Source organism: Pinus tabuliformis, chromosome J, assembly GCF_031772625.1.
Source record: "Pinus tabuliformis cultivar Carrire ecotype Pingquan chromosome J, CPIR1, whole genome shotgun sequence".
In the NCBI taxonomy this organism is placed as follows: domain Eukaryota; kingdom Viridiplantae; phylum Streptophyta; class Pinopsida; order Pinales; family Pinaceae; genus Pinus; species Pinus tabuliformis.
In genome coordinates this window covers 27636684-27661629 of record NC_142295.1, presented here as the reverse complement: position 1 = coordinate 27661629, position 24946 = coordinate 27636684, and the positions used below count along the sequence as shown (strand labels likewise).

At 37.6% G+C, this 24946-nt stretch overlaps 1 protein-coding gene across 8 annotated transcripts in view; it reads right to left on the bottom strand.

Annotated features, from left to right (window-relative positions):
* The window catches only part of LOC149225260 (receptor-like serine/threonine-protein kinase ALE2), a 390048-nt gene that overhangs the window by 209128 nt on the left and 155974 nt on the right, over window positions 1-24946 (bottom strand). The gene's annotated exons all lie outside the window — the stretch shown is intronic.

The window sequence follows — 24946 nt, the reverse complement described above, 5'->3', positions numbered from 1 at the left end:
TGTGTGAGGTAATCGCACAAATCTCTCTGCCAGTATTTCTCTCTGTAACTAAATAATCGAAGAGGCATTCAAAGATGTATTCAGAATTTTCTATTACTTAATAATAATAAACCCTCAGATCTGTTGCACTGGTTTTCCCGCATTGGGTTTTTCGGGGACATTTGTCCAAAGATAATGGTGTCCATTGTGTTTTATTTTCTTTCTTGCTTAGTCTCTTGTTTCTGCGTAATATTTAATTAAGTGAAGATTGCAGTGTATGTATTACAATATTTGTCGTAGGAAACTGCAAGTAATTTGTTTAAAGGAATTTAACAAATAGGAGTAATATCATCAGTTGTTGCAGTAGGGATTTCGGTTGTGGAATTTTCACACTGATGATATGGCGCATCCTTTGTATAGTATCTCTAACCCTATTCCCTTTCATTTATGTCATTAATTGGTTTTCTTTTACGCACTTTATGTTATATGTCTTTACATTTCAGTTTGTTAGAGTAGATTTTTTTTTTCTTTTTTTCTAGCAAATATTCTATATATGAATGATGATTTTGATTATGAGCGGATATCTATTTGATGGACTTCTGTTTTCTTGGATACAAGATTTTGGATTCTCACGTCACCTCAATGAAGCAACGTTTCCCCATATGGAGCTAGATGTCGCGCCTATTTTGTCAGAAGTCCAATGAAGCAGTTGTGCAAATTTTGTCAAAATTCAGAATCATCAGCCAACACTTGATGTATCATTATTTTGAGGGTCTATATGTAATTCAGAATTTGGTAATTATTTTGAGGCTCTATATGTAACGTGGTATTCCCCCTTGAGGGTTGAATTTGTAATAATCTGATGTAAAAATATTTTAGTGCATAGTCCTTCATACTTGGACACTGTCGCTAAAATATTTGACGGTGGAAAAAATAATTAATCCCCTCTAATGTCAAATAATTCATTTTCCTCGCAAAAATAAAATAAAATCCTAAGCCAGAATATTAATTGATTTAAAGTCAAAAAATTATTTTTAGAGAAATTGATTTCTCCAACTAGAAAATGACCAAAAAATCTGTGGGTCAAAAAGAAGTTAATTTTTGGAAGTCCCCCACCAAGGCAAAAATGAATATTCTAAAAAAAATTGAGCCCCTGGACCTTGGTGGTTAAGTCAAAGTCAATTTTTTTAGAAAATTAATCCAAAATATTTAATTTTGGATTAATAAAAAATGGTTTTTAAGAGTAATTCGAAAATTCCTCAAAAATAAATATTTTCGATGGTGGAGATTAAAAGATCATCAAATTTTTATCAACGGTTGAGATTATTTTAACGGGGATTAAGCCAACTAGCCATTATTTTCCACTTAGAAGATTTATCTATCAATTTGAAGCAGTGTGGAAAAAGTCGCCAAAAAATCGGGATTAAATCCCAAAAACACGATTTTTTCAGCAAAACGATTTAATCGGCCGATTTTTTGCAGACTTTTTCCCTGCCGATTAAATCGAAAGACTCCTGATTTTATCGGGAGTCAACCAAAAAAGTTGGCCTTCTCTCCCAGGGCGCGGATAAGAGGCCGAAAAGAACATATTTCTCTGTTGTTTTTGCTCCCATTTGTCCCTGTGGAGAGAGTAGTTGTTTGCCATTTCCCTAGAGGAGGAGATTTGCTAGTTTTGTGGTGGGGATTTGGAGATTTGTCCACTGCTCAACGTGAAAGATTCAAAGTGCCGAATTGTTGCTGCCAGATATGTATTTTAATTTCTCTCTTAATCTTTTTTACACAAATGGCTTCTTAAATCTTTCTATAATTCTATTAGTTTGTTTATATCTTATTTTTGCCTAGAATTTTGAAAGGGAAACATTGTTTAGAATCTAAATTGAAGCAAAACTTCAACTTTCAAGAATAAAATGACAAAAATTCAAACCCTCATTTACTGAATCTGAGTGTTTCAAGTGACTGAGAAGAGGCATTTAAAATCTAAAATCAACAATTACATTTGCGTTTGCTTCTTATGTGATGGGAAATTTTTAATTTGTTTCAATTTTTTTTGTGCCCAGGTTTAAATTCAAGTTCAAAGTTTAAAACAAAATGCCAAGCCTTTTGGACGCTATGTGGGAATATGGTGAACCTGATACTATACTCGAATTTGGGGGGATCAATAGAATGTATTTGACTTGCAAGTTGTGTGACAAGCATATGTCAGAAGGTATCAACATATTAAAATTCCATTTGGGGCAAATTTAAGGGCAAAATGTTGACCTTTGCCCAAATACATCTCCAGAAATCATCCGACGAGCCATTCAATCGTTGATGGATAAAGAGGAGGGGAAAAGACACTAAGGCAGCGCTAAAAATCCAACTTGTAGGGGCCTCAAGAGTGGGGGGGAATGAGAGTGGTAGTGCTTCTTCAACATCACCTTCCACACCCATATGTCCCAACCCCTCATCTTTCTCATCGTTTTTTGTTCCTAGAACCACACATAATGCACAACCTGGCATCAAGTCAGCACTTAAAAAAAATGAAAAGGCAGAAGCTGACAGGTTGGTCAGCAAGTGTCTTCTATGGAGTAATATTCCTTTCAACATTGCCAAGACAACCCCATTCTCCCAACCTATGTTTGATGTTGTTGTTGTCGTTGGCCCAGGGTACAAAGCCCCCACCTTTGCAGAATTGAGAGGGCCTCTTCTTCAAGATGAAAAGACTGATTGCACTTCTAGATTGGAGGCGTTTAGGGCATCATGGGAACACACTGGATGCACGGTCATGTCAGATAGTTGGACTGACCAGAAGGGTAGGACCCTTCTTAACTTCTTGTTTAGTTGTCCCAAGGGGACAATGTTTATGAAATCTGTTGATGCATCTGCACACATTAAAGATGCACGTTTATTATGTGAGTTGTTGGACCTCTTCATTCAGGAAGTAGGCCCAAGAAATGTTGTCCAAGTCATAACAAACAACGCTACAAATTATGTTGCAGCTAGCAAGTTGCTTATGGAGAGGTATCCTAACTTTTTTTGGACACCTTGTGTTGCTCATTGCATTGACTTGATGTTAGAGGATATAGGTAAGATTCCTATTGTAAGGGATATTGTTGAATCATTCAGGAGCATAGCAAAATTTATATATAGTCATGCATCTATGCTTAGCTTGATGACAAAATTCACCAAAAACAAAGAGTTGGTGCGTCCTGCCATTACACGATTTGCCACTACTTTCATATCTCTTCAGTGTCTATTGAATTCTATGTTGGATGTGAAGAGCATGTTTCTTTCACCGGATTGGTGTGCTTTATCTATTAGCTGCAAACCAGAGGGAGAGGGCATATGCAGACTAGTTTCATAAGATCAAAGCTTTTGGGCAGGAGTAGAAGAGGTGTGTGCCATTTCAGAACCTTTGGTAAGGGTTCTTCAATTGGTTGATGGAGACAATCCCGCAATGGGTTACTTGTATGAGGCCATGGATAGGGCCAAAGAAGCCATTCGTGCTTATGATGAAGATAAGGGAGACGACAGGTTAGAAAAACAACGGGTCATATGGAGAGTGATTGATGTGCAATGGAACAATACCCTCCATCGCCTCATTCATGCTGCAGGCATCTACCTCAATCCCGCATTTTCTTACGCCTATGGTTTCAGATTTGATGCCAAGGTGATGGATGGATTCTTCACTTGTGTCGAGAGGATGGTGTCATCTCAGCAAGAACATGAAGATATTTTTAAAGAAATGGAGGTATATAGGATGGGGGGTGGCACATTTGGTTTTACCGCAGCTATTAAGAATAGATCGACCAAAATGTCAAGTAAGCTTTAGTTTGTTTCAAACTTTCAAGTTTAGAATTTCAATGTTTTTTTTTATGTTTCTCATTTTTCTTTTAACTTGTAGATTCTTGGTGGACAAGCTATGGTGGCAGAGTACCCCATTTCCAAAAGCTTGTCGTTCGAGTGCTCAGCCAAACATGCAATTCCTCTAGGTGTGAGCGCAACTAGAGTCTATTTGACAAAATAGACAACAAAAATTGCAACAGGTAAAAAAAATTCAAATTAAATTTTTTGAATTCATTTGATTATTTTTAATATTTAAATTTTCTAAGTACTAATTTACAGCCTATGACCCTAATACAGATTGAAGTCCCAGCGCCTCAATGACATGGTCTACGTCTACTACAATCTTCGATTTTGGGTGAGACAACTTCAAAAACCTCCTGATGTGGAAGCCATCTCATTGGACAATATTGATACCACTGCTGCATGGAGGGTCGAGACTGAGAGGCCGACCATGGACTCGATCACTGATTGGTTAGATGTGGATCCAGAGGAGGTAGCAATTGCAGGGGAGGGAGAGCCAGAGGTAGAGGAGGAGGAGCAACATCAGGGTCAGGAGGCAGAGCTGGATGAGGATGATGAGGAGGAGGGGACACCATCTAGGATGGGCAGCAGCAGCATAGGACAAAGGCCACCTCTTTTATCGGCTTCTAGAGGACAACTGACTCCATTTGTATTTCCAGGGTCTAGGCTTTCTTCCTCTAGAGGAAAAGGCAAAGCCATTCCCTATTCTCGTAAAAGGGGAAGAGGATCTCAGTGGCTGATTACTTTATGACATCTAGATGACTCATGATATACATTTATTATATTTTTTGTTGATATTTTGACACTTGAGAGTTGAGACTCAGACAAGACTCAAGATTCTCAAGAGTTGATTCACTATTTTGATATGTGATGTAGCACTAGACTTCATATACATATTATATATTAGCTTTCTTTACATGTTTATGTGGAAATGCATTTATTTGATGTTGTGGATACTCTAGATGTTAAAAAAAATAAAAATAAAATGAATATTTTTGTGTTTGACTTTTTCAAAAAACTCCCAACTTTAACGAGTTTTTCAACCTTTGGACCCTTGCTGATTTAATCCCGACTTCAACTTTTTCCACATTGATTAGAAGCCATTTCGCTTCTCAAGTCATAATGATGACTCTGGTTCTAGACTAATGTAAAATTGTAACGCTGGTATTGAGCCATTGTTCTGCTGGGAACGTTTGAATATCATAATAAAAGACTTTGGGGTTCAATTCATGGTGTCTTTGTCTCATTGATTTGTGGTACATGCTAGTTATGTGCTAATCCTATATTGTGCTTCAGTGCTATATAAATTGTTATTTCATTTGTCAATGATAGGAGCATTCTATTGGTAAATTTTGGATTTATCTTAGGTGATCTGATTCATTATATGATCTAACAATTTTTCTTGAGAAATATTATAGAGATTTGCAAGTACACTAGCCCTTGGGCTCCAAGTTCACAGACTGTGGGCATGGCACGACCTTGTTTGGGCTCTGGGAAATTTATATGATTTTCTTACTTCGCTAAAGGTTGTGGTTAATACTCTATCTTTCGAAATACATTGAGTCATTATCATTATTTAAATAATTATTCTCTCAAAAAATATTTCATTTACAAGCATTGTATATTTCGTAAATATTTTTTTTGGTAAAAGATTTTTCTAACCCTTGTTTTGCAGCAATTGGGGTTTTGGGTTTTAATTTTAAATTTCGTATATATTGGGGGTTTTGGGAAAAAAAATTATTTTCATTTGTACAGGTGAGCTTCAAAGTTGATCAAGAAAATTTTGTTGAGGTTTGAAACTAGATCTAGGCCCTTGAGGGTAAGACCTAGTCTCCATTAAATTTGCAGGGCCAGCATTCATGATTTTGCAGTGAATTTGAGCAATTTTTTAAGATCTGAAGTGAGATTCATTTTTTGCAGGGGATTTGAAATTTTTTAGGGCCTCCTAGGCTCAACGTCAAGCCCCTAGCCCTAGGCGCAACCCTTTTTTCCCTTTCCTTGCTTGGTCATAGGATGGTTAGGCCTCTAAGGCCTTTCCGTCTAAGGGTTGTTAAGCCCTTGTTGTGGCCCTTATCCTCCCTGTCATCAACCTTTTTGGGTTGCTGCACTTGGCCGCATGCTTATCTCAGCCTTCCTCTCCTCCATCTGCCCTCTTCTCCCTCTCGACTTCCCTCCTCAGCCTGTCGCAAGCCCTTCTGGGCTCCTTCTGCCACACCGCAGGCTTTGAGGCCTCTTTCCTTGCCTCGGTGGGCCTCATACCCTAGGCCGCAGGCCTTAGGGCCTTCCTCAAGCCCCTCGGCACCCTTATCTCCCTTAGACGTGGCCTCTAAGAGGCTTGTTGTGGCCTCCATTGACCTCATCTCCTAGCTGTGTCTCCCCTCTTTTCCTCTTCTCATCTCTGATTTGGATTGTCAATGAAATTTTTTTGAGCTAACACTTGTTGTTTGCAGAAATATTGGCCAAATTTTTGTGGTTGCAGGTAGCCTCTTCATTGGAGAAATTTTGGGCAAGTCCTTGATCCATCTCCAAGGCCAAAAGGCCAAGTGGTTTGCTTCTTCTAACCCTCCTTCCTCACTGTGCTACAGTCATCTGATTGTTGAATAACAGTGGTAAAAATTTTCATGAAATTTGCATAAAATCAACTAATGAGGTGTCTAACACATTGATAAGTCACTTTTTCAAATTAGGCATTCATCCTTTAGCATTGTTTTGTGAAAAATTGATGACTGCCATACTCTTTGGGATTGCATACTAAGGTCTGATCATAAAGGTGGCATTGGTACCTAAAAGAGTTTAATTCATTAAAATTTTGGTGTTGGCAAAGTGGTTTGATAGTGGGTTGACTCATTTTCATTTTTACACTCATAGGCATCTTCACCTTTGCACCCTAAAAGTTCTCTAAAATAAATTAACATATTGTTGTTGTGAAAATCTATCTATTTGGATGTGATTGGAATATAAGTGACATAGCGACCTGCACTTGTTTATGCTCTATTAATAAGAATTGCTCAAAGTGATTGGTGAAATTTTTCAATTGCTAATAAGAACACTAACACATTATTGTCCCTTGAGAGTTTTATGATCTCCAAAGTTATATCCTCTCACTTAATAAGCTCACTCACACAAGCACTTGTCTAATCAAAATTTGAATCTCATGTTGATTGGTTAATATTGCTTAGATGGATTGGATATTAGCATCTCTTTTTAGCATTGTGGATCTAATTATAATTTTTGGCATTATCTTGTGGACATAACTTGGAAGGTTTCTAATCATCTAAAGAGCATCAATCATCTAATTTTCTAATTTTCTTGAGTGGTTGTCATTAATACAAGTGTTAATAAGAACCTTGGTTAATTGTTCTTGGTAATAAGTGCTCTAGTCTCATTACTTGCCATCATTGTCATTATAGTTTTATGGTTAGAATCTATTGTGAAGGACAATTATATCTTTAGCATATTGGTAATATATTTATTTAAGAGCATTATCTTGTGGGGCGATTATCTCTTGGTTATCTCTTGTATCTTGTGGGCACTTGTGATATTGAGCACTTCATCTTGTGTTTAAGATTGTCTTTCATTCATCAAGTACTCTTGTGTGACAACCAAAGATCAATTGTAAATTAAGTACTTAAAATCATAAACAATCTTAACTCAAGAACACTCAACCATATTGCATTCTAGGATTAGTCTTGCGTTAATAACTTACCTCCAAGCATAAGCTTGGTTGATAGAGAGATAGGAAAACCCTTCATTCCTTAGCTTGTGTATGTTAGACCCTCTCTAGTGGTTAAAATGGTGACCTTGCAGTCGTCAGAGCCACAGTCTCCGCAGTGCCGGAGGCACCTGGTATGTTAGCTTTCATGGAGTGGTATCGTTAACCAAGCCTTTGCTTGCTTCACCTTGACTTCTCTTTTCCACTTACTTTTGAGACTAGCCTCAAAATAAATGAGGATCAAGGGATATACTTAGCTAGGCATATAATTAAAATCAATCAAGATCTTTGCATTACACCTAGGTCATAGGATTTGCGTAGCATATAAGATAGTCAAGCATTTAAGCAACAGTTGTTCATTCGGTCACCTGGTTCATAATTGATCTAAAGCAAGTAGTTGACTCCATAAGGCACTGGTATCATATATAAATCTAATCAAATCTTTAAAACTTGCTAAAATAAACCAAGTGGCTAGGCCATTCAATCATGTCTCTTAGACTTGTTGGTTGCCAACGGTCTTGCATTTTCTCATTTCATAGGGACTACCCCCCATAGCCTGTTGTTGGGAGATAGCTAGAACAGAGAGGTCAGGGATCAAAGTGACAGCGCCCGACCTGATTTGTTGTCGCACCTTGCCTATACAATCTCACCGACAACAAGGGTACAATTCGAGCCAAGGAAAGAGAGTAGTTGGGGTTTGCAACAAGGAGAATTTCCAGAGAAATTCTCAGGTGGTTTTCCAGTTCCCAGAGTTAGGGAAGGAAGGCCAAATTATCTAGCAAGGAGGTCGTATTCTACAATGCAAGTTGCCTAGTTGTCAGGAGAGGGGCCGATTCAGTTGCTAGTGCCCAGATCTAGTCCTAGGAGGCCTAGCAAAACAAGCAGAGAAAGGAAAGACAACTCATCTAGAGGTGTTCCAGAAGCAGTATGAAATTTCTCCAGCAAGCAGTGCACATTTCCAATCCAACTGAGTGAATTTGTTGGGAAGTGCGAGTTTTCCAAAGAGGCCAGATCGAGTAGTTGTGAGGAAAAATAAATTTCCTAGTATTATTCCAATGACGATAAAGCATCAGAGTTGAGCCAGGAAGGCCAACAGTTGTAACTCTCTATATTTACTGCATAATAAAATAAACCCTCATCTGCTACACTGGTTTTCCCTTCAGGGTTTTTCCGAGTACAATTGTCCAAAACAATGGTGTCATTATTTTGTTTGTGCATCTATTTCTCAATTCATATTTTTGTTTTTGCAATGCGTTTAATTGATGAAGAATTGCAGTGTGGTTTATTAGCTATTTTCCGTAATAATAATTATAGAAGACAAATAAACTGTTAAGTTAGGAGAATAATACTCGGTTGTTGCAGTTCAAGGAATTTTCACAATGGTCACATACCTTGAGACATGGGAGTGCTAGCAGCACCTTGAAAGCCCCCAATGTTGGAGCAGAGACAAGCATTTTAGCCACCTAGAGACCCATGAGACCACTTTTCTGCCCCAAAATGAAAATTGGGATCCATAGAGGAGCATTGACAGAGACCTAAGGGACAACCCTTAAGAGGTGATTTTGGTGGGGTTCTACTCACATCTTGGCACAAAGAAGCCTCAATGCTAGCCCAAAAAGGGCTCACGCATGCATGATGTCATCATTCTCTCTCTCTCTTACTAGTCACATGTGTGGGCAAGAGTTATGTTTTATCAATGGCTACTAGGTCAGCTTGTGATTAGCACATTATTTCATGATTTTGAGGGGTGTTAGGCTAAAATAGACTTTATGAATCATATAAATAGAGGAGAGATCATCTATATCAAATAATCATCACAACTTGAGAATTTTGGCCTCTCTAGTGAATCCAACCTTCGTTCCTTGTGGAGAATTGTGATCTATGAATGCATTTTGACATTTGGAGCTAAATCATTTGTCTTTGGAGCTATTTTTTGGATTAATGGATGGAATATTTTGCATGTTATCTTATAAGTGTACCTATTGTTGAATAAAAAAAAAATATATGTCTAATCTACGCAATAATGTTGAACCTAGGTCTTGCAATTGTGCCTTAATATATTGAAAATTCATTGACCTCCTTAGCAGCTTTTGGGTTGATCTATCACATCATAGACTCCATATTCCCAAGGAACAAGGCACTGGCCTATTTTTTTGGTGATCAATCTTACATCTTATCCACAAATCTCATTCTCTCTAATTCGACCCCTGTAAAGCCAAACTTGTTACCTAGGGCTTGGTGTGAATCCCTAGGCAAGGAGTATTTGTGGGATTAGAGAGCCTAAACATCAATAGGAGGGTATTTTCCACAAATCTCTTCTTTTGGTGGGCATCCACTTCAATCTTGTCCATAAATTTCTTTGCCCTAGTTGTTTCCTCTAAGGTAAAACCCTTAGCTAGTCTTGCTTCAACTTAGGGGCCTGTTCGAGGGTTTCATGAAGCTTTCTCTTGTTGAAAATCATTGTCAGAAAACCTCTCTTGTTGCCTTAACCTTTGGCCACGCCAACACTCAACCAATTAATCAAGTCCTAGGTCTTGAGCTCTCAACCCTAGGCCCAGTGTTACGGGGAGCGACCCCCGCCCCCCGGTCGATCCCACTCCCAATCTGCGCTCTGGGCGGGAGCGACTCGGGAGCAGGTCGAGAGCGCGCTCCCAGAAAAAAAATTCCGCTCCCTAACTATTGCCAGAGCAAAGTAGGGAGCGATCACTCCCCTCGCTCTGGGAGCATTTTTTATAGCCCAAGAGTGGTCGGGGAGTGATCGCTCTCGGCCAATGAGTGAAAAAAAAAAACACGTGCACGAAAAAAAAAAAAAAAAACCGGTGGAAAAAAAAAGGTGTCGTCGGTTTTGGGGGAAAGAAGGGAGGAAAGGGAGGGAGGGAGGGAATATAAATAAACCCTCCCTCCAATCACTTTCATTATTTTAGAAAATTAGAAGAGAGTGAGAGTGAGAGCAAGAGGAGAGTAAGAGAGGGTGAGGAGCAAGAGAGAGTGAGGGGCAAGGGAGAGCAAGGTGCAAGGAGAGAGCAAGTGCCAAGGAGCAAGGAGCAAGAGAAAGCAAGGAGGGGAGATTGGAGGCCAAAGAGGTAGGTTCTATCAATTTTTTTTTAATGTTCATGAATCATTACTAAATAAATAAAATTTAAATAATTTTTTTCTCCCATTCCATTTTTTTGCAGATTCAAACATCATGGTTATATTTCTTGGCATTTTCTTCTTCTTGGTTCCTTTTTGGTTATTATGGTGTTGGAGAGTAGAAAAATGAGGGTTGAAAATAAAGAAGGGGATGAAAAATGAGGTCATAGTGGATTTGATGAAAACCCCGGTGAGGAGGAGCTGGAGGAGAGTGAACATGAGTCAGCTCAAAAAAATAAACAAGACCAAACTCCATTGTGGAAATATGTTAATAGGCCTGAAGCAGGGAAAGGGGGTGGAACCACTAAATTTCATTGCCCCCATTGCAACAATAATTACACAGGTTCATACACCCGTGCCAGAAAGCACCTCTGCGGGAAAAGGCCATGGGATGGAGATAAACAAATAGGAATCAAAACTTGTTTAGGTGTGTCAGCAGCAGATAGAGCCAAATACATAAGGGAAGAGGAGGAAGCCCAATACAAATCTAAAAAATCAAAGGGTTTCTTTGAACCAAGCTCACAATCACATGCACAAAGAACTCCTTCAACATCCTCCCAAGGCAGTGGATATGAAGGCACAGGGTCAACAGGTTTAAGGCGTAGAAGCATATCATATTTCCTTGATGAAGGGTATAGGAATCATGTGGATTCAAAAGTTTATAGGTTTCTCTATGCATGTGGGATACCATTCAATGTTCTTCGCTCACCTTATTGGCACGAAATGGTTTCTACCATAAATGATGCCCCTAAAGGATACAAGAGCCCTGGGAATGACAAGGCAAGAACCGTTGGACTTGATCATGAAAAAGAAAAAATATCACATTCTATGAATAGAATGACAAGTTCTTGGACTGACCATGGGGTGTCCATTGTATCTGATGGATGGACAAATGTAAAAGGTAAGCCATTGATAAATGTTCTTGTTGTGTCTGTTAGTGGTGTCATCTTTCTTTCAGCATATGATTACTGAGACAAGTTCAAGACCGGCATCAACATTGCAGAACCATTACTTGAAACAATTGAGCATATTGGGTCATACAATGTCACCCAAGTCATCACTAATAATGCTCCTAATTGTAAGGCAGCGGGAGCAATTATTGAGGATAAATACCCCAACATATTTTGGTCTAGGTGTTTGGTTCACACAATGAACCTTTTGATGCATGATATTGTTAAGAACAAAAACGAACAATACAAATGGATTGGTGATTTGTATAAGAGAGGCAAACAAATGATAAAATTTATTACAAATCATAGCAATACCCATGGCCTTTTCTGCAGTGACTCAAGATTGGAGTTGTTGAAGATTGCGAGGACTAGATTTGGTAGCTATTACCTCACCTTCAGGCGCCTTTTGAAGGTAAGAGAGTCATTGGCTAGCATGGTATCAAGTCCACACTGGCAGGTATTAAAGGAAAGGGCTACAAATGTAGTTGATAGGCAAGGTTTTGAACAGGTGGAGAAGGCCGCTCTTGATGGTATGTTTTGGGCACGTGTGAGGCAAGTATTGGATTTCACCAAGCCCATTTATCACATGATTCGGTTTGCAGATACAGATAAACCAGTGATTGGCGAGGTGTATGAGCAGATGGATACTATGTTGGGGCAAATAAAAGATATTGTTCATAACAATGATCCCAACTTGTATAAACTGAATCACGATTGTGTGTGTATACGGTGGGATAAACTTAATGTTCCACTACATTGCTTGGCGTATATCCTTATGCCAAAATACTACTCTACATGTTGGTTGGGCCAACCTGCACCAGGGGGTGGGGTTAGGGTCAAACCCCATATAGATGAAGAGGTATCTACAGGATATTTGCAAGTATTAGAAAAGTTGATACCTGACAGGGAGGAATGTGCTAGTGTGCGTCTTGAATTAGGCAGATACTTCAGTGGCACTGGTTTGTTTGGTACCTTTCATGCAATGGAAGATAGAGAAAGATTTGATGCTCTCACATGGTGGGAATCATATGGAGGCCATGGACTTTTGCCAAAATTGGCAAAAAAAGTTCTCTCGCAGGTTGTAAATACTTTTTCTACAGAGAGGTGTTGGAGCACCTACAACTTCATACATAATGTGAAAAGAAACAGACTCAATGAAAACCGGGTAGAAAGCTTGGTTTATGTGCACTACAACTTGTGGTTGTTGAGTCATTACTGTGATCGAGCTTATGAGGATCCAACATATAAAATTTGGGACAACCACCCAGAGGATGATAATTTAGAGGATGGCACTATACATCTTGAAGAACTAGAAGCGGAACTTATGAAAGAGGAAGATGAAGCAACAACCATGCCACCTCCACCATCCAATAGCAGTGCTCGAGTTCCGAGTCTTGTTCCTTTGCTGTCGCCGCCTCCATCTACACCCTCACGTGGAGGGCATGTGCCTTCTGGTTCTGGTCGTCCGTCTGTGAGGGAGGAGACTCCTAGAAGACCACCACGACTTGCTCATACATCAGACACTTCTCGTGGCAAGGGCCACATGAAATAGTAGATAATACATTTACAGTTTACTACTCTTTTCTAGTTTCTATTAGTTTTCTTAACTGTTGAGTCTTGACTCTTTCATATCATAATGATATATTTTGTAAACAATATATGACTTTGACAATTTAAGTTTGAAGTTGGCAATTATAACTCATTGGTAATGATTCTGAATTATGAATATGATGCTTCGTGAAAGTTGTTTCATTTCATTTCATAATTCATTTTATAACATTTCATTTCATGTTAGATATTATTTCTTGTAATGGCTAAAGTTTAAATTTAGCTTACAAGTACAACTTTGGTGATCAATGATGATAAATGTTATATATTGAATTTTCAATTTTGAAAGCTTAAAGTTGAAACTTTAAGATTGATGAATAATGATTCACGAGACTCAATATGTTGTGTGTTACTAACTTGTGGACGTGGTTGATGAAGATTATAACTTATAGATGATTGATGTTATATGGTTCAATGATCAATCTATGTTTTTTTATGTTTTTTATATCTAATTCATCATTCTACATGTTTTTGTTGACATATATGTATCAAATTATAAAAAATATATATATTATATAAAAATCGCTCCGAGATTCGCTCCCAAACCAGGAGCTTTTGAAAATGTCACTCTTGCACCCGTTTTCACTCCCGCTCCCCGCTTTCGCTCCCGCTCCCAAGTAACATTGCCTAGGCCTCTGTAAAGAAAGCAAATTGCCTCCTAGTGGAGCATTGAACCTATTTTTATCAAGTCACCTTGTACCTTGTTGTTGCACAGATTGTCACGACAACGCTCAGACCGGGGGCTGTCACTCTGATCCCCGATCTCTCCGTTTAAGCCTGTCTCCCGCGGCTAAGGGGGGTAGACCCTATGAGTTGATGAAGACCAACTGTCGACCAGTTGGTTTGGGAGACACGAAACACTACCAGCACTAAAATGATTTTATTAATTTAGCGGACCAGTGCCTTATGAAGTTAATGTTTAAATGACTACTCACTAAATGTTGCAGAGATGTAAACCATGTAGAGCAATCATTTATCATTAAATAACTCGAATGATGCAAGATATCCAGTAAATTCACAACGCTTTTAACGATGATCTAGCAATTTAAAACTTCGAAAGACAAAGCTCGATACACAACCACGTAATTTAAATGCTAACCAGATATTACATTCATGATCATTTAAGCATGCCAAATCACATAAAAGATGATAAACATTAATCCCACATTAAAATTTTAGCCTCAGCAAAAAAGATAAAAACAAAAGAAATTCCCAGGCTAAGACTGAGATTGCAAAATTTATTTTTTATTTTTTATTTAAAAATTTTATGATTTTTTTTTTTTTTATAAAATCTAAAAAAATTGAAACAATTTAAACCTAAGATCAAAGCTTAAAAATAAAAATAAAAAATGAAATTTAAACTAAAAAATTTAATTCCTAAATTAAAATCTAAGTTAAAACCTATTCTAAAGTCAAAAAACTAAACTAAATCAAACATTTTAATTCTAAACAAAAAACCTTTAATTTAAAAAAGGACTATTGAAATAAATCTAAAATTTAAAAATTATAAAATCTAAATGCTAAAGTTTTAAACCTAAATCTAAAGCATTGAAATATAACATAACGTATTTCGATTTTGAAATATAATTGCACTAAGTCAAAGTTTAAAAGACAAATCGTAAGTAAAAAAAATACGCAGTAAATAGAAGCTACGAAATTTAAAACAGGAGATATATCAAAATACGTTAGACAGATAACCGGACCTTATGCATAACCGACGGCGGCAAGGTAAAAAAAATGAAATCGACTTGACCTGGAGACGCAAACGTTTAATGAAAATACCTGGCCCGATGACGGATAACCTACCATGTGCAAGAGTGAATACGATTTCCTTCTCAATGGCGGATGACAATGGTTTGAGAGCCGGCGGATCTCTGTGTGGTTTTGGAGAGCGATGAGACTGTTTGCCAGTGCTGAATGTGTTCAAAACACAACCCACAGATTTACTTTGCGTGAAACATATGGTCCCTTCCCCGTTTCTGAGAGCTTGCCTCAGTCGATGGTGATGAGCAGTCGTGAATGCAGGTCAACCGGACGGTGTGCGGAGCAGCTTGGAGACTTACGTTTTTGCTTTCGATGGAGAAATCTGAGCACTTGTAAATGGAACGATCAGATCTGTTACCAAAATTCATGAATCGCTTGACCCGTCCACGTATTTTACCCACGCTGTCTCCTTCTTTCCTTTTCTTTGAAATTATGCCGACGGTGTGACAGCTGATCTCTGAGGGCAGAACAGTAAGAGGGATACGCCCATAGTTTACGTGATTTCAAAACGTCAAAGTATAAATCGATGCCCTCACGTGCTTTTCCCTTAACGCATTCAGCAGTTTCGTTTGATGGCAGATGGGAATGATTCTTCGTGCATACGCAGAGAGAACCTTCCTCTTTTGACAGGAATTGCTCAGCCAATGCACCGATATATGAATGGATCGCCCCAAAAATTTCGCCCAGGATTAATGTATGCTTTGCAGCCTCTGCAAAACCCTTGCTACCGAAAAGCTAATCCTATACCTGCAAAAAGAAAAGAAAGCCTAAAATAATATATGCCAGAAATTAACCTAAAAACCCTAAACCCTAATGAAGACTGCGTATAGAGAAAAAGTTGAAACCCCAAAACAGTCTGATTAATTTACAGATTTTGGCCCCTTAACAGCCAGATTTAGCAATAAGAGCATAAATATTATCGAAAACAACTTCAGATTTCACTGTGAAGAACTTCAGAAAATCTCTCATGCAAATTAGAAAAATAAACTGAATGATAGACCCAGGATCAAATCCAACTGGGCTCAGCAAAAAATGCTTGCGGGAGTTGGCTGGTTCAGCCGAGAACTTCCCCAAACGCCCACCAATCTTCTTCAGTAAGGGTTTTCTGCACAGCTCAAAACAACCATCAGTAAAGAGGGCAAAAATGCTGCTAGATCTCAAAAAGTAATGGAGATACCTGCCATTACTTCAGAAACCCTAGCAAGTGAACAAGATACCTGTGCTCACAATACTCTACAATAAGTTATTATTAATGGCTGAAAAGTAAAATATGCAGAAAATAAGACAGCTCACAGCACTTCCAGAGAGTAACACCAGCTAGATTTGGACCCCAAAGTCTTCTTCTATTAACCAGAAACAGATTACAAGAGAGCTTCTTCAGTACAAGACTCACAGATCCAATGATCTCAACTGACCCCTAGCACCCTATTTAAAGGAAATGATCCCAACGGCTAGTTCGAGTGATCCATGTCGAAATGATCTCGACCGTTGATGAGAATCAAGACATCTCTTAATCTCATCCGTCGATTTATTAAAAAATGATATTTTACATGCATTCACTCAAAATATTATTATTTTAGGGTTTTTGCTTTATTTTATAATTTTTTATAATTTTATAATTTTATTTTTTTATTTTTTATTTTTTATTATTATTTTTTATTATTTTTTTAATTCATTTTAAAATGGATCCTCGAACTTAGCCTTTGGAAAAATCTCCTAGGACCTAGGACTTAGGACTCATGAGGGGATTTAAAACATTTTCCAACCCTCAAGACACTTTACATCATGACTTTTACAATTTACATCTTAAGGGGGAAAACCCCTTTATCATAGACCCTCATAAACCACCCAGTTCTGCGACACAACTATAATCTAGCAGATTAACGCACTAGGATTCTCCTAAAATTCTAATGACAAAATCCATCCCGGCTTTGGGGTCAGGCTGAAGGAAAACTCTGCCGATCATGGATCGGTGAGACGAAAAACCTTCCGGGACGTAGATTATCACTTAGAAAATTAGGTCCACCTAGGAAATTTACAGACATGACTCACATCTGCTAAGATTATTTACAAATCATACATGCAGACTGGGTTTACAATTAAAATGATCAAGCTGCTGATGACTGCAGGATGGCACGGACATGTCGATCAAGTGCTACCCCTTTTTGCAAAGAAAAGGGGGTGTACTGCATGGGTAGTTGACCGGTAGTGGTCAACATACCCTAACACTAGAATATTCATTAGGTGACTTTCTCACATACCATGATTCCTCCCATTGGTGAAAATATATAAAGAGCAAGGGGGTTTTCGCTATGGTGACAGTGGGCCATCACTCCATTGTTGTCACTAGGTCTAATGTTAGCCTTTTAGGGTACCCCTCTCCAAGGCCTACTAGATTTTGTAGCAACAGTATCCATACTTGTTGTATTCTTCAATCCCATTGACATACTTTTGTGGTCATTGGTTGAACAAATTATCTTATCTTATTTGTTATGCAACTAGCTCACAAAATAGAATAAGAGATAGTTCAACAACTTCAAAATTAGCCTCTTCGAGGGGACAACCTCCTTTACATTACACAAATGAACAATTCTTGGATGATACAAATGACAAAACCTCATTTCTATATATAGGAGTCTAAGGGGTCACAATATAATCAAAGCCGACATAACAATAATAATGTAAGGGCAGAACAATAACAATAGTGGGCTTCTATGGGGCACAATAATGACAATATGGGGACAACAAAGGCATAACAATAACAATAAGGGCTACAATGACAATAATAATGGGGATATACACTAGTATTATAGGAACCTAACATGCCCCTCTCTTTCAAAAAAGAGTTGTCCTCAACGCTTGAGTAGTTCTGGATGCTTATGTATAAAATTCTCATCCTCCCATGTGGAACCTTTAGCGGGTAAGTTCTTCCACTTGATAAGATACGCTGAAATTGATCAGTTTTGTACCTAACGAGTTCTTGTTTCTGTGAGTGCTTCAGGTTCCAATATGATTTTTCCTTCCTTGTCAAGTTCTGGCAATATTGTTTGAACTGGGAGCTTATCACCTATAAACTTCTTTAAGCATGAAACATGGAAAACTGGGTGCACTCGGGAAGATGCAGGAAGCTCCAATTTGTATGCCATAGTACCAATCTTTTGCAACACCTTGTATGGACCATAATACTTTGGTGATAATTTGTTATCCTTCTTAGCTTGCTTGAGGGACATTTGTTTGTATGGTTGTAGTCATAGAAATACCCAGTCACCTACATCAAAACTTCTTTCGCTGCGATGTTGATATGCCTGTTGTTTCATTCTATTATGCGCCAAAGTGAGATTATCCTTTAAGAGTTGGAGAACTTGTTGTTGATGCTCAATGTGATCTTCCACTGCTTGAACCTTAGAATTTTCTCTTAAAGATGATGTGATGGATAGTGGATGATATCCATAAAGTGCCATAAATGGGGTCATTTTTGTTGCAGTATGGAAGTGTTATACCACCATTCAGGCAGAGGCAACCACTTGACCCATTGTGTTTGTTTATCAGATACAAAGCAAAAAGATATCCTTCCAAACATTTGTTCACTATCTCAGTTTTCCCATCAGATTGAGGATGATAAGATGAGATCTGAGCTAACTGAGTACCCAGACAAGAAAATAATTCCGTCCAAAAATTTCCAGTGAAAATAGGATCTTTGTCACTTACAATAATCTTTGGGTTTCCATGTAGCTTTTGAATTGTTTCCATAAATGCAGTAGCAACTGTACTGCCTTTAAATGGATGAGATTAGGCACAAAAGTGTGCATACTTGATAAGTCTATCAACTACCACCATGATGACACTCTTTCCTTAGGATTTGGGTAAACCTGTGATAAAATCCATTGAAACCTCCTCCCAACATTGACTTAGAATGGATAAAGGTTGTAACAGACCCGGGGTCTTACTTGTCTCAACTTTATTTTGTTGGCAAACCAAACATTTCGCCACAAACTTTTGAATATCAAATTTAAGGCCATCTAAAAAAAAATCCTTCTTAACCCTGTGGTAAGTTTTTAAAAATCCTAAGTGCCCTCCCAAGGGAGAGGTGTGCAATTCCCGAAAAATCTTTTCTTTGAGTTGGGAATTCTTACAGAGGTATAAGCGATCTTTGTACCATAACGAATCATTTTTCCAGTTAAATGTATCAGATGTACTGGGACCTTGCTGCAACTTTTGAATGAGAACCCACACTTCTTCGTCATTCTTCCATTCATCGCTTGCTTCGTTTATCCAATCTGGTTGGATGATAGAAATGGCACAAAGCAATGCTTTCACATCCTCATCCTTTCTTGAGAGTGCATCTGCAACAACATTTTGCTTCCCTTTATTGTGTAGATGATTTCAAAGTCATAACCCAACATCTTTGTGACCCATTTTTGTTGTTCTTCTGAAGATAATCTTTGGTCTAAAAAGTGTTTAAAACTATCATGATCCGTTTTTACCTTGAAGTGTCTTCCCATTAAGTAAGGTCATCATTTCTTAAGTGCGTGTAGTATTGCCAACATTTCCTTCTTATAAATAGCTTTGTGTAAATACTTTCCTTTGATTGGACAACTTTCAAAAGCAATGGGTCTTCCTTCTTGCATTAAAACAGCACCAATTCCATTTCCTGAGGCATCACATTCCACAATACAAGTTTTTGTGAAGTCTAGCTTAGTTAAGACCGGTGCTTGGCACATTGCCTCTTTAAGACATTCAAAGGCCTTCATTGCTTCTGGAGTCCATGAAAATGCATCTTTTTTGAGTAATGTTGTTAGAGATGCTACTATTCATCGATAATTCTTAACAAACTTGCGATAATACCCTGTCAACCCTAGAAATCCTCACAGATGCTTTATGGATGTGGGGTTTCCCATTCCTTAATGGCTTTAATTTTGCTACGGTCGACATTAACACCTTCATGAAATACAATATGACTCAGATATTCCACTTCCTGTACTCCAAAGAAACATTTGGAGGTTTTTGTATATAGTGTTTCTCCTCCAATATTTTGAGCACCCTGTCCACATGTTGAACATGATCCTTCCAAGACTTGTTGTAGATTAGTATATCATCAAAAAATACTAACACAAATTTTCTAAGGAAGGGTTTGAAAATGAAATTCATCAAACTTTGAAATGTAGAAGGTGCATTAGTAAGGCTAAAAGTAATGACCAGAAATTCATAATGACCCTCAAGAGTTCTAAATGTTGTTTTCGAAATGTCTTCAATCTTCATTCTGATTTGATGATATCCTGAACGAAGATCCAACTTGCTAAAGTAAATTGCTCCATGTAATTCATTCAATATTCATCAATGACAGGAATGGGAAATTTATGTTTAATAGTGAGCTTGTTGAGCTCCCTATAATCCGAACACATGTGCCATGATCTATCCTTCTTGTGCACCAATACTACTGGAGCAGAGAAAGAACTTTGACTAAGTTGAATTATACTAGCCTCTAGCATTTCTGCAACCATACGTTCAATTTCACTCCTTTGGGCATAGGGATATCTGTAAGGACTGATGTTTGGAGGAACACTTCCTGGAATCAAATGAATAGCATGATCATGATCACGAATAGGTGCAAGGTGTTTGGTAGTCTCAAATACCTTAGAATGATTGTCCAAGACTTTTTGGAGATCTGGAGACATAGACGATTTCGAAGTGGGAACCTCTAGTGAACATAATTGTGAAATTATGCCTCGTTGTTCTTTCTTTCTTTAGAGTTGATTATCTTTCCCAATTTCCCTGCGATACCCCTTAATTCAATTTCCTTTCCTTCCCAAAAAAAAGTCAAAAAAAAATCTTGACAATTAAGAGTTATCATACCCAAAGATTGTAGCCATTGGATTCCTAGTACAACATCAGCCCCACCCATTGGAATGGAAAGCATTGGACTATTCAATACATATTCTCCCATGGATAGCTTGATATTATGGCACTTTCCAGATAAATTTATGGTTCCTCCATTTGCAACCATCACTTGACACTCTGGTGTTGGATATAGGAAACAATTCAATTCATTGGCTATCTTACGAGGAATAAAATTATGGGTACTACCCAAATCAATCAACACTATTACCTTTTTCTTCTTGATATGTCCTATCTTGACAGTTTAAGGAGTGGTAATTCTTTCCAATGCATTATAAGATATGGTCAGATTCATTTCTTCTTTCTCTAGGGTTGGTTCCTGGTGTATATCCTCTTCTCCCTTTCTTGAATTTGACGTTTCTTGTTCCTTTTCTTCCTTCTCTTCACAATCTATGTAAAATAATTTCTTCTCAGCACACTTATGACCTTTAGTGTATTTACTATCACAACTGTAACAAAGCCCTTTTGCTCTTTTTTCTTCCAATTGTTGTGATGTCAACCTTGTAGGTTGTGCAAGGCTAGGGGCAACAACGCTTCCATCTTTATAGTTGTGAGTGGTAGGCTTCCTTGTTGCCATAATTTTGCTTTCAATATTTCTTGCCAACCTGAATGCCTTCTCCAATGAATCAAGTTCCCAAAGGCGAACCTCTTGTTGAATGTTATCCTTTAAAGTCCCTATGAACACATAAATCCTATAATCCTCTGGAATATTATTTACCTTTATATTCAATTTTTGGAAGTCCTCAATGTGCTCCACCATTGAACCCTTTTGTTTGAGATTTATCAATTGGCTAAAGAAGGTGTTGCTCCTTGTATCCTCATAATGTGCTATGATTTCCTCTGTAAAAATTAACCAAGTGACAATTTGTTTTCAAGAGCAAAGCCATTGATACCATACAAACTGATTGGGTTCCAAATATAAAGTTGGAACGCGTACCTTTTGTGTGTTTTTCACATTATGAAGATCGAAATATTGCTCCATCTGTAGTATCCATGTTACAAGATCCTTGCCATCAAACTTCCTCATATCGATCTTTGGAATATGGTGGGTCTTCAATCCAACGTTAGAGTCTATGAAATCATGATTAACATTTCTTTTGTTCTCATCATGAGTTTCTTCTACTATCTTTTCGCCATTAGGAAGCATTTCTTGTAGCAACTTTGCCAAACCTCCCTTCAAACCTTCCATCTCTTTCTTCAAATCTTCAATGTTGCCTTTCAGTTTTGCTTCTATACCATTAATGTCATTCTTCAAACCATCCATCTTAGCTTCCATGCCATTCTTCAAACTATCCATCTTAGCTTCTGTTACTTTTTGTGAGAGTGAAATTTGTTGCACTTGGTCTCGTAATTTTGATACATCATGTTGCATTTCTTCATCTCCTTCATGAGTCATAGTAGAGATTTCGGGTTGCTTACTAGGTGTTTCCATTTTCTTTCTTCAGGTCATCAATTAATGATAATTATGCTTCACAATACCCTTTGAATCACTTCAAACTACTTTCTCAAACAAAACTTATGCAAATTAAAAAAAATAAACTACACACCTTTTTTTTCGCTTTGTAGGAGTTCAATATTGAATCTGATGTATCTCTGTAATTTCGAATCTCCAAGGTCTGAAATTGCATCATGTGGTGGCCCTCTGAGTCCTCTTTCCAACCCCACAAGTCTGTTCAAGATCGGATTCTACAAGAAAGAGTTATGCCCAATCTCCCATGATGGCCTAATTATAGACTGGTTTAGTAGAGCGAACTTGTATGAAGTGCCACGTGTCACTGTTTTCACCTTCGGCCCTGAAAATGATATCCAACAAACTATAGTTCCTCCTCTTTCTGTCACTTTTTACGAAATTTTAATCCGATGCTCAAAGATAAAGTTATGACAATTTTCACAAGGTCACCTCTCTGAGATCGAGTTCTGGAGCCTACAAAAATCCTAATTCCTCAATCATATCTCGAAAAATATAGCGAGACAAGATTTGAAATTCGTACACGAGATTCATCACAATTTCGGCTCAAATGGGTTTTAATTTCAGCTTTTGAATCTTCATAGAAAAAAGTTATAGCAAAAATTCCACGATGACCTGTTTGAAGCAGCGAAACCCTAAAATCCAAAGCTCTAATACCAAATGCAACCAACTCACAAAATAGAATAAGAGATAGATCAACGACTTCAAAATTAGCCTCTTCGAGGAGGCAACCTCTTTTACATTACACAAATGAACAATTTTTGGATGATACAAATGACAAAACCTCCTTTCTATATATAGGAGTTTAAAGTGTTACAATTCATCAAAGCTGACATAACAATAATAATGTAAGGGCACAACAATAACAATAGTGGGCTTCTATGGGGCACAATAATGACAATATAGAGACAACAGGGGCACAACAATAACAATAAGCGCTACAATGACAATATTAATGGGGGAGTACACTAGTATTATAAGGACCTAACATTATCTCTCAGTTTTCCATTGTTGAACTTGCCATCATGATGTTGGTGTAGCAGAATGCAGCAGCTTGTTGTTTCCTGTGGGGATGAAAGATACTCTTCATTGACTTAATACCATCTTTCAATCAATTTGGCTTTGGTCGTTTCTTTTCCAACATCTTTTTTGTCCAATAACTCAATCTCATTCATTATATTTTGTATTAACCTTGAGAAGTAGATTTGTACCAATTGGTCTTCTGACAACACTAGCATACAGGCTGCAAGCACTTCCCATTCACTGGTATATTCCTCCATTGTTCCCATTTGTTTGCAAATAACTATTTTTCGTCAATGACCTGAAATCTCTTTAAAAAAAATGTTGAACAATTGCTAGTGATAAGCCTTGAGTTTTGATGGTCTACCATAGGAGCCAATTGTAGGTGGACTCCTCTAAGAAAATTGATGCCACACTAATTTTAGCATCATCGTCATGGATCTACATTCCAATTATCGTTCATCCCTGTTTAACCAAAATCATTCCCCTTCAATTATCTTAACTAGCAAATTTGGTAAGACAAATTTTTAATTTATTTGTAAACTCACAGGTGTCAATCCAAAATTTGGAGAAAAAAAGTTTCTTTGGAATCCTTTAAAGGAGACATATCCATGTCAGAAAGGATTTGGGATGAAATTGGTAGTGCCAGAAAGCTGTGTAATTTTGTAGTCCAATGATCAATTCTTTCATTAAGGACGATGTTAATGTGGTCCAATCTGCTCCAGATGTCAAAAATGTCATTATCAAGACCTCAATCATCCTATTCACTTATTCCATTGTGCCCTCGATTCTCTCAATATTTAACATTAAATCCATGTTCAAGGACATTTTGTATTTCTTTGCTGATTTCGTCTCAATTTCAAACATGTTGATTTGGCATAATTAATGCTTCATTAGTTAATATATATATATATATATATATAACTAAGAAAATAATGCCAAAAAAATAAAAATTCATTTGATCAGTGGCTAGAGTTTTTCTTGTTGTGTGACGTTGTTCAGCTGCCCATGCTCAACCTATGGCCTCTTTGTGTATGAAACCTGGAGCTGGACCTGTGGCTTGTAGCCCTTTAATTTTCAGCCCCTTTTGCAAGCCTGCTATTTGATCTTTGAACCTTGGCTCCAGAATTGGCTCAGTCTTCAACCCCTTGTCAGTTCTATAGCACTGGATAGCTTTACTCGGGAAAGTGGCTCTTATGCCACCTTGTTACAGCCCCGTATAATTAACATACAACAAGCCCATAAAATAATTGCACATGAAATACAATGTTACATATTTGAAATATGAATAATGCTTGACTATCCGAATACAACAAAAATTGAATGTTATAAATAGAAGTAAAGAGTTGAATCACGTGACTGGGGATAAGGTGAGGCAACTTAATTATGTTTATACTTTATATATTTATGTTATTTATATATTATTTTACATATAGATATATGATTGTATTACTTTTGTATATATATGTATGTGTGTGTGTATTTATGATAATTATATATGTGCGTTATACATAATATACCCTAGGTATGTTATACCATTCTAGAAGCCGCATTCCATTATTTTACTTATAT